The following is a 13106-nucleotide window of genomic DNA, read 5'->3' as shown; positions in this document are numbered from 1 at the left end:
ACAAAAAATTTCACAATTTGTATGGAAACACAAAAGACCCCGAATAGCCAAAGCAATCTTGAGAACGAAAAATGGAGCTGGAGGAATCAGGCTCCCTGACTTCAGACTATATTACAAAGCTACAGTAATCAAGACAGTTTGGTACTGGCACAAAAACAGAAATATAGATCAATGGAACAGGATAGAAAGCCCAGAGATAAACCCACGCACATATGGTCACCTTATCTTTGATAAAGGAGGCAAGCATATACAGTGGAGAAAAGACAGCCTCTTCAATAAGTGGTGCTGGGAAAATTGGACAGATACATGTAAAAGTATGAAATTAGAACACTCCCTGACACCATGCACAAAAATAAACTCAAAATGGATTAAAGACCTAAGTGTAAGACCAGACACTATCAACCTCTTAGAGGAAAACATAGGCAGAACATTCTATGACATACATCACAGCAAGATTCTTTTTGACCCAGCTCCCAGAGAAATGGAAATAAGAACACAAATAAACAAATGGGACCTAATGAAACTTAAAAGCTTTTGCACAGCAAAGGAAACCATAAACAAGACCAAAAGACAACCATCAGAATGGGAGAAAATATTTGCAAATGAAGCAACTGACAAAGGATTAATCTCCAAGATTTACAAGCAGCTCATGCAGCTCAATAACAAAAAAACGAACAACCCAATCCAAAAATGGGCAGAAGACCTAAATAGACATTTCTCCAAAGAAGATATACAGATGGCCAACAGACACATGAAAGAATGCTCAACATCATTAATCATTAGAGAAATGCAAATCAAAACTACAATGAGATATCATCTCACACCGGTCAGAATGGCCATCATCAAAAAATCTAGAAACAATAAATGCTGGAGAGGGTGTGGAGGAAAGGGAACTCTCTTGCACTGTTGGTGGGAATGTAAATTGATACAGCCACTATGGAGAACAGTATGGAGGTTCCTTAAAAAACTACAAATAGAACTACCATACGATCCAGCAATCCCACTACTGGGCATATACCCTGAGAAAACCATAGGTCAAAAAGAGTCTTGTACCAAAATGTTCATTGCAGCTCTATTTACAAGAGCCAGGACATGGAAGCAACCTAAATGTCCATCGACAGATGAATGGATAAAGAAGATGTGGCACATATATACAATGGAATATTACTCAGCCATAAAAAGAAATGAAATGGAGGTATTTGTAATGAGGTGGATGGAGTTAGAGTCTGTCATACAGAGTGAAGTAAGTCAGAAAGAGAAAAACAAATACAGTATGCTAACACATATATACGGAATCTAAGGGGAAAAAAAGCCATGAAGAACCTAGTGGCAAGACGGGAATAAAGACACAGACCTACTAGAGAATGGACTTGAGGATATGGGGAGGGGGTGGGGTGAGATGTGACAGGGTGAGAGAGTGTCATGGACATATATACACTACCAAATGTAAAATAGATAGCTAGTGGGAAGCAGCCGCATAGCACAGGGAGATCAGCTCGGTGCTTTGTGACCACCTAGAGGGGTGGGATGGGGAGGGTGGGAGGGAGGGAGATGCAAGAGGGAAGAGATATGGGAACATATTGTATATGTATAACTGATTCACTTTGTTATAAAGCAGAAGCTAACACACCATTGTAAGGCAATTATACTTCAATAAAGATGTTTAAAAAAAAAAAAAAAAGAAAAAAGAAAAACAGATCTGGAGAAATCAGGCTCCCTGACTTCAGACTCTTCTAGAAAGCTATAGTCATCAAACAGTATGGTACTGGCACAAAAACAGAAATATAGATCAATGGTACAGGATAGAAAGTCCAGAGATAAACCCACGCATTTATGGTCACCTAATCTATGACAAAAGTGGCAAGTATACATATACAATGGAGAAAAGACAGTCTCTTCAATAAGTGGTGCTGGAAAAACTGGACAGCTACATGTTGAAGAATGAAATTAGAACACACCCTAGCCCCATACACAAAAATAAACTCAAAATGGATTAAAGACCTAAATGTAAGGCCGGATAGTGTAAAACTTTTAAAGGAAAACATAGGGAGAACCCTCTGTGACACAAATCGCAGCAAGATCTTTTTTGATCCATCTCCTAATGAACATAAAAACAGTAATAAACAAATGGGACCTAATTAAACTTAAAGGCTTTTGCACAGCAAAGGAAACCATTAACAAAACGAAAAGAAAACCCACAGAATGGGGGAAAATATTTGCAAACCAAGCAACTAACAAGGGATTAATCTCCAAAATATACAAACAGCTCATGCAGCTCTGATTCATTTTGTTGTGCAGCGGAAGCTAACACAACATTGTTAAGCAACCATGCTCCAATACATACTAATTTTAAAAATAATAAATAAATAAATAACAACAACCCAATCAAAAAATGGGCAGAAGATCTAAATAGGCATTTCTCCCAAGAAGATATACAGATCATTCACCTTTATTTTTAATTACATATGTATTTATAGATTCTCCCATTTTCCTATTTTAATAATAGAATGAAAAATATGAACACAAGAGCAAAGTAAGCTCCTCATTTATTCCTGTCTATAGGATGCCTTCTCGAGTTGAGAATGGAATAGATTAATGTAATATCAGACCTCAGAATTCCAGACAAGTATTCACTGTAAATCACTCATATTGATGACCAGAAATCATCATCGATCCAATATTGGTCCTTTTTCTATGTACACATCTCTTTTTTGATTAAATAAAAAAATCACTAATTATTTTTAGCAGTACAATTCAAGAAAAAATAAGAAAAGCCTTCATATATACAGAATAATTATTACTTAAATATATATCTCTCTTTAATACATTGTTTTCTACATATGTATTAATCCATATAGTGGTTTTTATATCCATACTCAACACTGAGATGCAGTCTCCTTCTTTACTTATATTCCTCATTTCTTATTAAATACACTGAATTACTTTAATAAAACCATAGAGGAAAGAACTTCTACTATGACTCACAGTAATCTCCATCTCCTATTTCGCAGAGGCAAAACCATAGCTCATATCCATGGACGATTCTAAATCGCGTCTAGTGACTTCATTCTGAGGTGTACACAACACAGAAGATGATAAAAATATTCAGACCTAATCACCACTATCTTTGTTTTCTGCATTTCTGTTACTCAGTATTTATGTTTCTGTTACTTTTTTTCTCTAAATTTTTACCTTGTTAAAAGAAAATCTCAGTCTTTCGTCTGAAGCAGAACAATTAAACTGACCCTTACTTATGCGTGTCTTTCTATCTAACCTTGGCCAAACAGGTGACCTTCACCCATTTATTTAATGCGCATCAGTGTTTTCAATATTTATTAACAGTATCTTTTGTCTCACTTCACCCTGTTTTTCCTTATGTTCATCTATATTTGCTTAATGGTTCATTATAGATCTATTAATAATAACAAATCTGTCTATGAAACCCATACAAAAATGTGATCTATTTATATTCCTGTCATCTCTCTATAGAAACAGTTTCACCAGAAGGAAGAGACTACTTACGGTCTGGGTTGGACCTCAGAGTTTCAGACATGTTTTCATCATTCAGAACTCTTCCCATCACAGTCATCATCACTGGTCCATCACTGAGTCTCTTTTCTTCCATCATTTCCATATGGAATAATAAAATAATATATGGTTCACTAAATATTCCAAGAATTACACACTTCAATACCCCTAACCTCAGTTTACAGAATCATTTCCCATTAAGGGTCCATCTCTTCCAATTTTCGACCTCAATCCTGCCCATTATCAATTATTCAAAAGAATATTTCTTATATTTATCATTGAACTATGAGTAAGTTTTTGATTAATTTAATACTTTTTAATACTTTTTACTCTTTTCTTTGTTCATTTCTATTTGTTTATTGACTAATTCAGTAAGTCACTCATAATAATTTTAAAATTATTAGTCACAAAACCCAGGAAAAGGGCTTCTCTGGTGGTGCAGTGGTTGAGAATCCGCCTGCCAATGCAGGGGACACGGGTTCGAGCCCTGGTCTGGGAAGATCCCACATGCCGCGGAGCAACTGGGCCCGTGAGCCACAACTACTGAGCCTGCGCGTCTGGAGCCTGTGCTCTGCAACAAGAAAGGCCGTGATAGTGAGAGGCCCGCGTACCGCGATGAAGAGTGGCCCCCGCTTGCCGCAACTAGAGAAAGCCCTCGCACAGAAACGAAGACCCAACACAGCCAAAAATAAATTAATTAATTTATAAAAAAAAAAACAAAAAACCAAGAAGGGTCATGATATCGCTAACTGTAAATAGATCATTCTCACAGCAACGTATCTCTTTTTAAATTTTATGCTATTATACATCTATGCATTAATCAATTAGTGTTTAATGAAGGTCTATATTTATCACTGAGCTACACTGGCCTTCTGTTACTCTATATGGAAGTTTCAAGTAATACACTGAATGCACAGGGGGAAAAAAATCACTGAAACTAAGACGAGAAATTTGACTATTACTCACATTTGTCTCTGTGCTTCTAATACAGAGATGCAATCTTAAGGTGCATCACCGTGGAATAATGCTTCAACAGCACGAATGTGTCCATTTTGAACAATATGAAGCACAGTCAATGAGAAAAAAAGAAAAGAAAATTTATCTCCATTGACTCTTGCATTCTACATTTCTCTTACCCAGTCATTTAGGAATTTATAACTTTTTCATAATGTAGAAATTGTTTTCTCTTAACGGAAAGAACAACCTCATACTTAAGATTGACTCAGAACAATAAAATTGACTCCTAATTGTTCGAGTCTATCTGATACCTGGCAAAAGTGATGATACCCTTGATCCATCTATTTCATAGTGGTCATCAGGGCTGGAAATTTTTATTAATATTTCTTGTCTCATCATAGATGTTCATAATGAGAACATAATTTATCTTTTCTTTGTAATCTATTATTTATGTATCTTTAATGGTGCCCTCATTGATCGAGTAATAATTTTAAAACTTAATCAAAGAACTTGAAAATTATACGTTCCTAACATCTGTCCATAGGATCAAATAAACATGAAAAGAGAGTATGTATTGTCTTGGACCTCAGGGTTCCAGATACTTATTATTCATCAGCTGTGCCTCAACCTCTACCAATTCTCATCATTGGTTCATTTAAGCCCAATTTTAGTTCATTCATTTATATATTTGTATCAATTAAATCATTACTGCATTGATAGTAATAAAATAAATACATAATTAACAAAAGCCAAAGAACAAGACACTCAAATATCCATAACTTCTCTCTAATCATTACCAAAATAGATTACAACTCTTTCATTAATGAATATCAATGTTATACAATATCAATTTTTTAAAATAAATTTATTTATTTATTTATTTGTTTATTTGTTTATTTATTTTTGGCTGCATTGGGTCTTTGTTGCTGCACTCAGGCTTTCTCTAGTTGTGACAAGTAGGGGCTACTCTTCGTTGTAGTGTGCGGGCTTCTCATTGCGGTGGCTTCTCTCGTTGCGGAGCACAGGCTCTAGGCACACGGGCTCAGTACTTGTGGCTCATGGACTCTTGAGCGCAGCTCAGTAGTTGTGGCGCACAGGCTTAGTTGCTCTGCAGCATGTAGGATCTTCCCGGACCAGGGCTGGAACCCGTGTCCCCTGCATTGGCAGGCAGATTCTAACCACTGCACCACCAGGGAAGTACCTACAATATCAATTAATCAGTATAAAGTTTCAGGTCATATTTATCAATGGGCCATTATTAACCTGTTGATTGCATTTATTACTTTTTAGAGTACAATGAAAACACTTAAGTAAATTACCCAAACCAAGAGAGGAACGTTGGTCATTACTCACCTGGGTCTCTGTCTTATACCAACCTGAAAATGATAACCTTGATCACAATAGAGACCGAAATCACTTTGAGCTTCTATTCTGAAAAGTACCAAACAGAAGGCGATAAAAAGATTGAGACTTTCTCTCCATTTGTCCACATGTTTGTTTATTGATTCTTTCATTGCTTCAATTATAATAAAGAATGAAAATGCATGAAGAGAAAAAAGACATTTCTTTTGCATTGGACCTCAGAGTTCCAGAACATATTCACTGTACACGACTCATACGCCACCAGTAGTCATCATTGATCCAATACCATACCTCTTTTTACTCATTCATTTCTATATTACTTATTGCTCAATTCATAATTCAGTAATTATAATTTTAAAAATGGTTATTCATCGGAACCACCAAAGAGCTTAGAAATCTCTAATATATATTTAGAATCATTCTTGTGTCAACATCTTTCATTAATTACTCTCATTTTTCATTTTATGAATGAATCAATATAGTACTTCATATTAATCCCATATTTCACACTGGGCTATTTGGATTTCATTGATTATATTTCACAACTTGCAATAATACAGTCAATAGCCTTAAATAAAATATTGAAACTAAGGCCAAAATTTGTCTATTACTCACATGGTCTCCACAGTCCTAACACGTGAATGCAACCAGAGCTCTCAGGACCATAGAAGAATCCTTCAACCAGCTTGAGTGCTCCCATTCTAAGAGGTACAGAGCAGAAAAGATGATAAAAAATTTCAGACCTTATCTCCATTGATCTTTGTTGTCCACATTTCACTTACTCATTGAGGCATTCATTAATTTTTCATAACATAGTATTTTTTCTCTTAAGAAAAGAAAACCTTACACTTGAGACTGACCCAGAACAACAATGTTGACTCTTACTTATCAGTGTCTGTATGATCCTTTCAGCAAAAGGGCAAAACACTTATTCATTTATTGCTTAAAGGGCATGAATGTTTTCTATTTTATTAATAATATTTCTTGCCTGACCACATATGTTCCTAGTGAACAATGCTTCGCCTTCTTCTTTTTATGTGTTTTTTTACATTTTTTAATGGCTAGATTGCTGATTTATTATTAATAATATGTCTAAATCTATTAACCCAAAATAGGAATATAATGTTTGTATATTCCTAACATCAATCCATGGGGTCATTTATAACAGAACATAGGCTAGATTTTGCGTTGTGTGGAATCAGGGTTACAGACACATGGTATTCACCATATATGACTCCTATGCCTCCAGTCATGACCAATGGTCCAGGAGAGGCACTTTTCTCTGCTGTCATCTATACTTGTTTATTAATTAATTCACCATTATTTAAATAAACATAAATCAGGGACTTCCCTGGTGGCCCAGTGGTTGAGAGACCACCTGCCAATGCAGGGGACATGGGTTCAATCCCTGGTCTGGGGAGATCCCACATGCTGCAGAGCAACAAAGCCCATGTGCCACAACTACTGAGCCTGCACTCTAGAGCCCGCGAGTCACAACTACTGAGCCCGCACACCCTAGAGACCTCATGCCGCTACTACTGAGCCCATGTGCCGCAACTACTGAAGCCTGTGAGCTCTAGGGCCCGCGTGCCACAACTACTGAAGCCGCATGTCTAGAGCCCGTGCTCCACAACAAGAGAAGCCACTGCAACGAGAAGCCCACGCACTGCAATGAAAAGTAGCTCCCACTCGCCGCAACCAGAGAAAGCCCGTGCGCAGCAACAAAGACCCAACAAAGCCAAAAAAAAAAAAAAAAAAACATAAATCACGCAAAAAATTATGTGTTAGAGTCTTGAATATCCCTAACATTTATCTATACAATCATTTCCCCTGACACCCAACTCTTTCATTAACTGAACTCAGTGTTTCATATATGGATTAATCATATTGTTTTGTATCAATGGTATTTGACATTAGCATGCTTGGACTTTTTTATTAATATTTAATTTTTTTAATAATATCTTTTAAAGTAACAATTAAACAAAAATACGGCTCAATCCAAGACAAGAACATTGACTACTACTCACATTGTTCTCCATCCTCCTAACACAGATGCAACCATAGGGCTTCTGTCCATGGAAGATGCTTAAATCAGCTCAAGGGCATCCATTCTGAGAAGTACAGGTCAGAGCAGATAATAAAATATTGAGAACTCATCTCCATTGATCCTTGCTTCTGCATTTCATTTTTAGTGACTTAGACAATCGTTAATTTGGAGTATGTTTATTTCATTTTCTCTTAAAAAAATGAACTTAAAACTTGTCCCTGACACAGAAAATGAGCAGTGACTTACAGTAAGTAATCTTACTGATTACAGTAAGTAATCTTACTATTGTCTGTATTATTCTTAGCCAAAGATTTAACAGTCATGCACCATTTGTTTCTCTTTGGATTTCACTGTTTTCAAATTTATTAACAGTATTTCTTGCATGACCACATATTTTTATAATTGGATAAGGATTCACCCATTCAGCTTTATTTATTTACATATTTGGTTTTTGATTATTTCATTTCTCCAATTATAACAGTAAAGTGAAAATGCATGAATGAACACAAAGAGTAAACAAGATCCTTGTATATTCCTGACTTTTATCTATAGGATCTTTACAAACAGAGTTAATGCATTAGACTTCTTTTTGCTGGACCTCAGAGTTTCAGACACATATTATTTATTATCCTTGATTCAAACCATCAGTCATCATCATTGGTCCAGGATTGGCTCAATTTCTCTTTGTTCATTTCTAAATTGTTTATTAATTCATTAATTCACACTAATCATACAGTAACTATTTTTAAGCACACCACCCAAACCAACACGAGAACTTTGACTATGACTTACAGTGGTCTCCATGCTTCTAATGTATAGATGCAACCAAAGAGCTTGTGATCGTGGAAGATGGTTAAATCCCTCAAGAGTGTTCACTCTGAGGAGTACAGAGCAGAACAGTTTATAAAAAAAAAAGTTAGGACCTTATCTACATTGGTCCTTCCTTTCCACATCACTTACTACAATTTTTTAGGTATTTATTAATTTTTCATTATATATACACATTTTTTCTATTAACAAAGAGAACAACCTCAACCTTGCAACTGATCCAGAATAATAAAACTGACTGTTAATTATCTATGTCTACATGATCCTTAGCCAAAGAAGTAACACCCTTGATCCATTTGTTTCTTAAAGGGCTTCACTGTTTTCAATATATATTAATAATATATCTTGCCTCACTACATATGTTCATGATTGAATAATGCTTCATTTTCCCCTTTATCTTTCTCTAATGGTTCTATCTATGATCCATTAATAATGATGAATCTAAATCTATGAATCTAATATAAGAACATGACCTTTGTATATTTCTGACAGTTGTCTATATGATCATTTCCAAAAGAAGGATCAAACACATTATGTTGTGTATTGGATCTCAGCATTTCAGACACTTATTTTCATCATCCACAACTCATATGTCACCAGTAGTCATCAATGTCATGTTATTCCATATTAGGGTGTCATTTTTTCCACTGGTGTTTATATTTGTATTGATTAAACTATTAATAATTATTAATTCTTTGATAATAATAAAATAAGTATATAATTCACAAAAAAAAAAACCCAAGAGCAAGATTCTACAGTCTGTCTATACAATCATTTCCCACATGGATCATACCTCTTCTGTTATTCAATCTCAGTGTTACACATTATTGATTAATCAACATATTTCATACATATTTATCATTGACAATAGTTAACTTTTTGATTTAAGAATTTTTAATAATACCATGACACCCTTAAACGAAGACCCAAACCAAGACAAGATCTTTGACCATTACCTACCTTTGTCTCTTTCCTGACAGAGGCAGTACAGTAACCTTGATCATGGTGGAAGCTGAAATCAGCTCCAGTATCTGTTCTGAAGAGTACCAAGCAGAGAAGGTAATAAAAAGATTGAGACATTCACGCCATTAATCCATACTTTCTACCATTCATATACACAGTAATTTAGGTATTTATTAATTTATAGTAATATTTATTTATTTTTCTCTTAATCAATCAAACATCAGCCTTACTCTGCTATTGATTCTTTTATAACAATATTTTTTAAATCTATGGCCACAAGTCCAAGAAAAAGATCCTTGCATATATGTGACAAATGTCTAATGGAACATGTCAAACAGGGTGAACGTACTAGATTCTTTTTATGTTGGACCTCAGAGCTCCCGACACGTAATATTCACTGTATACGACTCATATGCGCCAGTCATCATCATTGGCCCAGAATTTACCCTTATTCTTCATCTTTTGTTTAATTCAATCATTCACAAATAATAACAAAATAAATTCATGTAAATCACAAAAACCTAAGAAGTCTCTTGAAAATTCCTAAGATCTGTCTATAGAATTATTTCCCACAGAGACTAGATCTCTTTGTCTATTTGACCTCAATGTTTAATATATCAATTAATCAACATAATGCTTCATGTCAACACCAGCTTCATTATCAGGCTATGGTTGGCCTTCTGTCATTATATTTCAGTGTTTTTTTTTTCTGGCTGCGCAACATGTGGGATCTTAGTTCCCCAACCTGGGATTGAACCCTCGCCCCCTGCAGTGGAAGCATGGAGTCTTAACCACTGGACCACCAGGGAAGTCCCAGATAGTGAATGCCATTAGTCGCCTCGACAAGAAATTTAATTATTACTCACGCTGGTCCACACACGTAGATGCAAACGTAAATTTTTTGACCACAGGGATCATGGCAGAACCTTGAACAGCATTGAGTACCCACCTTGAGGAGTACAAAGCATAGCAGATGATAAAAAGATTGAAGCATTATTTCCATTGATCATTGCTGTCCATATTTCATTTTCTTAGGCATTTAAATATTTACTAATTGATGTTAATAATTCTTTGTCTCATCTCCTAAAAAAAGAGAACAACATTGAACTGACTACTGATCCAGAATAGTAACATTGACTATATATTACCCCGGCTATGTGATAGTTAGCCAAAGAGGTAATACCCTTGATCCAATTATTTCTTTTATTTTTTTAATACAACTCAAGTAAATTTATTACATAAAACAAAAATATGACAAGGCCAAGTAAAATGAAGGCTCAGTGTTTGGTATAAGTGAAAAAAATATTCATGAAAATTCAAGATAGGTCAGTTGTTACTAAAATACTTGCCAGAGAGAGGAGCTTCGAGATGGCGGAAGAGTAAGATGTGGAGATCACCTTCCTCCCCACAAATACATCAAAAATACATCTACATGTGGAACAACTGCTACAGAACACCTACTGAACGCTGGCAGAAGACCTCAGACCTCCCAAAAGGCAAGAAACTCCCCACGTACCTGGGTAGGGCAAAAGAAAAAAGAAATAACAGATAAAAGAATAGGGATGGGACCTGCACCACTGGGAGGGAGCCATGAAGGAGGAAAGGTGTGCACACACTAGGAGCCCCTTCGTGGGCGGAGACTGCGGGTGGCAGAAGGGGAAGCTCCGGAGCCATGGAGGAGAGCGCAGCAACAGGGGTGCGGAGGGCAAAGCGGAGAGATTCCCGCACGGAGGCTCGGTGCCGAGCAGCACTCACCAGCCCGAGAGGCTTGTCTGCTCCCCCGCCGAGGCGGGCGGGGCTGGGAGCTGAGGCTTCGGCTTCGGTGCTAGCCGGGAGGGAGTCCGGGAAAAAGTCTGCAGCTGCCGAAGAGGCAAGAGACTTTTTCTTGCCTCTTTGTTTCGCAGCGCGCAAGGAGAGGGGATTCAGAGCGCCGCCTAAACGAGCTCCAGAGACGGGCACGAGCCGCGGCTATCAGTGCGGATCCCACAGCAACAGGGGCACAGAGGGAAAAATGGAGAGATTCCCGCACAGAGGCTCAGCGCCGAGCAGCGCTCACCAGCCCGAGAGGCTTCTCTGCTCAGCCGCCGGGGCGGGCGGGGCTGGGAGCTGAGGCTCGGGCCTCGGAGGTCGGATCGCAGGGAGAGGACTGGGGTTGGCGGCGTGAACATAGCCTAAAGGGGGCTAGTGCCCACAGCTAGCCGGGAGGGAGTCCGGGAAAAAGTCTGCAGCTGCCGAAGAGGCAAGAGACTTTTTCTTGCCTATCTGTTTCCTGGTGCGCGAGGAGAGGTGATTCAGAGCGCCGCCTAAACGAGCTCCAGAGACGGGCGCGAGCCGCGGCTATCAGCGTGGACCCCAGAGACGGGCATGAGACGCTAAGGCTGCTGCCGCCACCAAGAAGCCTGTGTGCGAGCCCAGGTCACTCTCCATACCGCCCCTCCCCGGAGCCTGTGCGGCCCGCCACAGCCAGGGTCCCGTGATCCGGGGACAACTTCCCCGGGAGAACGCAAGGCGCGCCTCGGGCTGCTGCAACGTCACGATGCCTCTGACGCCGCAGGCTCGCCCCGCCTCCTCTGTACCCCTTCCTCCCCGTGGCCTGAGTGAGCCAGAGCCCCCGAAGCAGCTGCTCCTTTAACCCCGTCCTGTCTGAGCGAAGAACAGATGCCCTCAGGCGACCTACATGCAGAGGCGGGTCCAAATCCAAAGCTGAACCCCGGGAGCTGTGTGAACAGAAATGGAAATCTCTCCCAGCAGCCTCAGGAGCAGCGGATTAAATCTCCACAATCAACTTGATGTACCTGCATCTGTGGAATACCTGAATAGATAACGAATCATCCCAAATTGAGGAGATGGACTTTGGAAGCAAGGATATATTTTTTGTTTCCCCTTTTTCTCTTTTCGTGAGTGTCTATGTGTATGCTTCTGTGTGTGATTTGGTCTCCACAGCTTTGCTTTTACCATTTGTCCTAGGGTTCTGTCTATCCGTTTCTTTCTTTTTTTTTTTTTTTTAGTATAGTTTTTAGCACTTGTTATCATTGGTGGATTTGTTTTTTGGTTTGGTTGCTCTCTTCTTTCTTTCTTTCCTTTTTTATTACTTTAAAAAAAATTTTTTTAATAATTATTTTTATTTTAATAACTTTTTTACTTTATTTTATTTTATCTTCTTCTTCCTTTCTTTCTTTTTTTTCTCCCCTTTATTCTGAGTCATGTGTATGACAGGCTCTTGGTGCTCCAGCCAGGCGTCAGGGCTGTGCCTCTGAGATGGGAGAGCCAAGTTCAGGACATTGGTCCACAAAAGACCTTCCAGCTCCACATAATATCAAATGGTGAAAATCTCCCAGAGATCTCCATCTCAATGCCAAGACCCAGCTCCACTCAAAAGACCAGCAAGCTACAGTGCTGGACACCCCAAGCCAAACAACTA

General features: G+C 38.2%; 8 non-coding genes across 8 annotated transcripts; all 8 read right to left on the bottom strand.

Annotated features, from left to right (window-relative positions):
• Nucleotides 1-2603: 2603 nt before the first annotated feature.
• Nucleotides 2604-2677, bottom strand: LOC132361417 (small nucleolar RNA SNORD113/SNORD114 family). The gene has a single exon (XR_009501709.1). It is a non-coding gene; the product is annotated as a small nucleolar RNA SNORD113/SNORD114 family (small nucleolar RNA).
• An 853-nt stretch (nt 2678-3530) lies between these two features.
• Nucleotides 3531-3602, bottom strand: LOC132361415 (small nucleolar RNA SNORD113/SNORD114 family). The gene has a single exon (XR_009501707.1). It is a non-coding gene; the product is annotated as a small nucleolar RNA SNORD113/SNORD114 family (small nucleolar RNA).
• A 1462-nt stretch (nt 3603-5064) lies between these two features.
• LOC132361406 (small nucleolar RNA SNORD113/SNORD114 family) lies at nt 5065-5139 on the bottom strand. The gene has a single exon (XR_009501701.1). It is a non-coding gene; the product is annotated as a small nucleolar RNA SNORD113/SNORD114 family (small nucleolar RNA).
• A 919-nt stretch (nt 5140-6058) lies between these two features.
• LOC132361372 (small nucleolar RNA SNORD113/SNORD114 family) lies at nt 6059-6129 on the bottom strand. Its single transcript, XR_009501673.1, has one exon. It is a non-coding gene; the product is annotated as a small nucleolar RNA SNORD113/SNORD114 family (small nucleolar RNA).
• Nucleotides 6130-7039: 910 nt separating this feature from the next.
• On the bottom strand, nt 7040-7113 carry LOC132361424 (small nucleolar RNA SNORD113/SNORD114 family). Its single transcript, XR_009501715.1, has one exon. It is a non-coding gene; the product is annotated as a small nucleolar RNA SNORD113/SNORD114 family (small nucleolar RNA).
• A 1373-nt stretch (nt 7114-8486) lies between these two features.
• Nucleotides 8487-8559, bottom strand: LOC132361404 (small nucleolar RNA SNORD113/SNORD114 family). The gene has a single exon (XR_009501699.1). It is a non-coding gene; the product is annotated as a small nucleolar RNA SNORD113/SNORD114 family (small nucleolar RNA).
• Nucleotides 8560-9265: 706 nt separating this feature from the next.
• LOC132361420 (small nucleolar RNA SNORD113/SNORD114 family) lies at nt 9266-9338 on the bottom strand. Its single transcript, XR_009501712.1, has one exon. It is a non-coding gene; the product is annotated as a small nucleolar RNA SNORD113/SNORD114 family (small nucleolar RNA).
• A 711-nt stretch (nt 9339-10049) lies between these two features.
• LOC132361410 (small nucleolar RNA SNORD113/SNORD114 family) lies at nt 10050-10123 on the bottom strand. The gene has a single exon (XR_009501704.1). It is a non-coding gene; the product is annotated as a small nucleolar RNA SNORD113/SNORD114 family (small nucleolar RNA).
• Between the last annotated feature and the right edge of the window lie 2983 nt (nt 10124-13106).

Source organism: Balaenoptera ricei, chromosome 2 (assembly GCF_028023285.1).
Source record: "Balaenoptera ricei isolate mBalRic1 chromosome 2, mBalRic1.hap2, whole genome shotgun sequence".
Lineage (NCBI taxonomy): Eukaryota > Metazoa > Chordata > Mammalia > Artiodactyla > Balaenopteridae > Balaenoptera > Balaenoptera ricei.
Note: the sequence above shows the minus strand (reverse complement) of the source record. Positions and strands in the feature narration are given on the sequence as shown.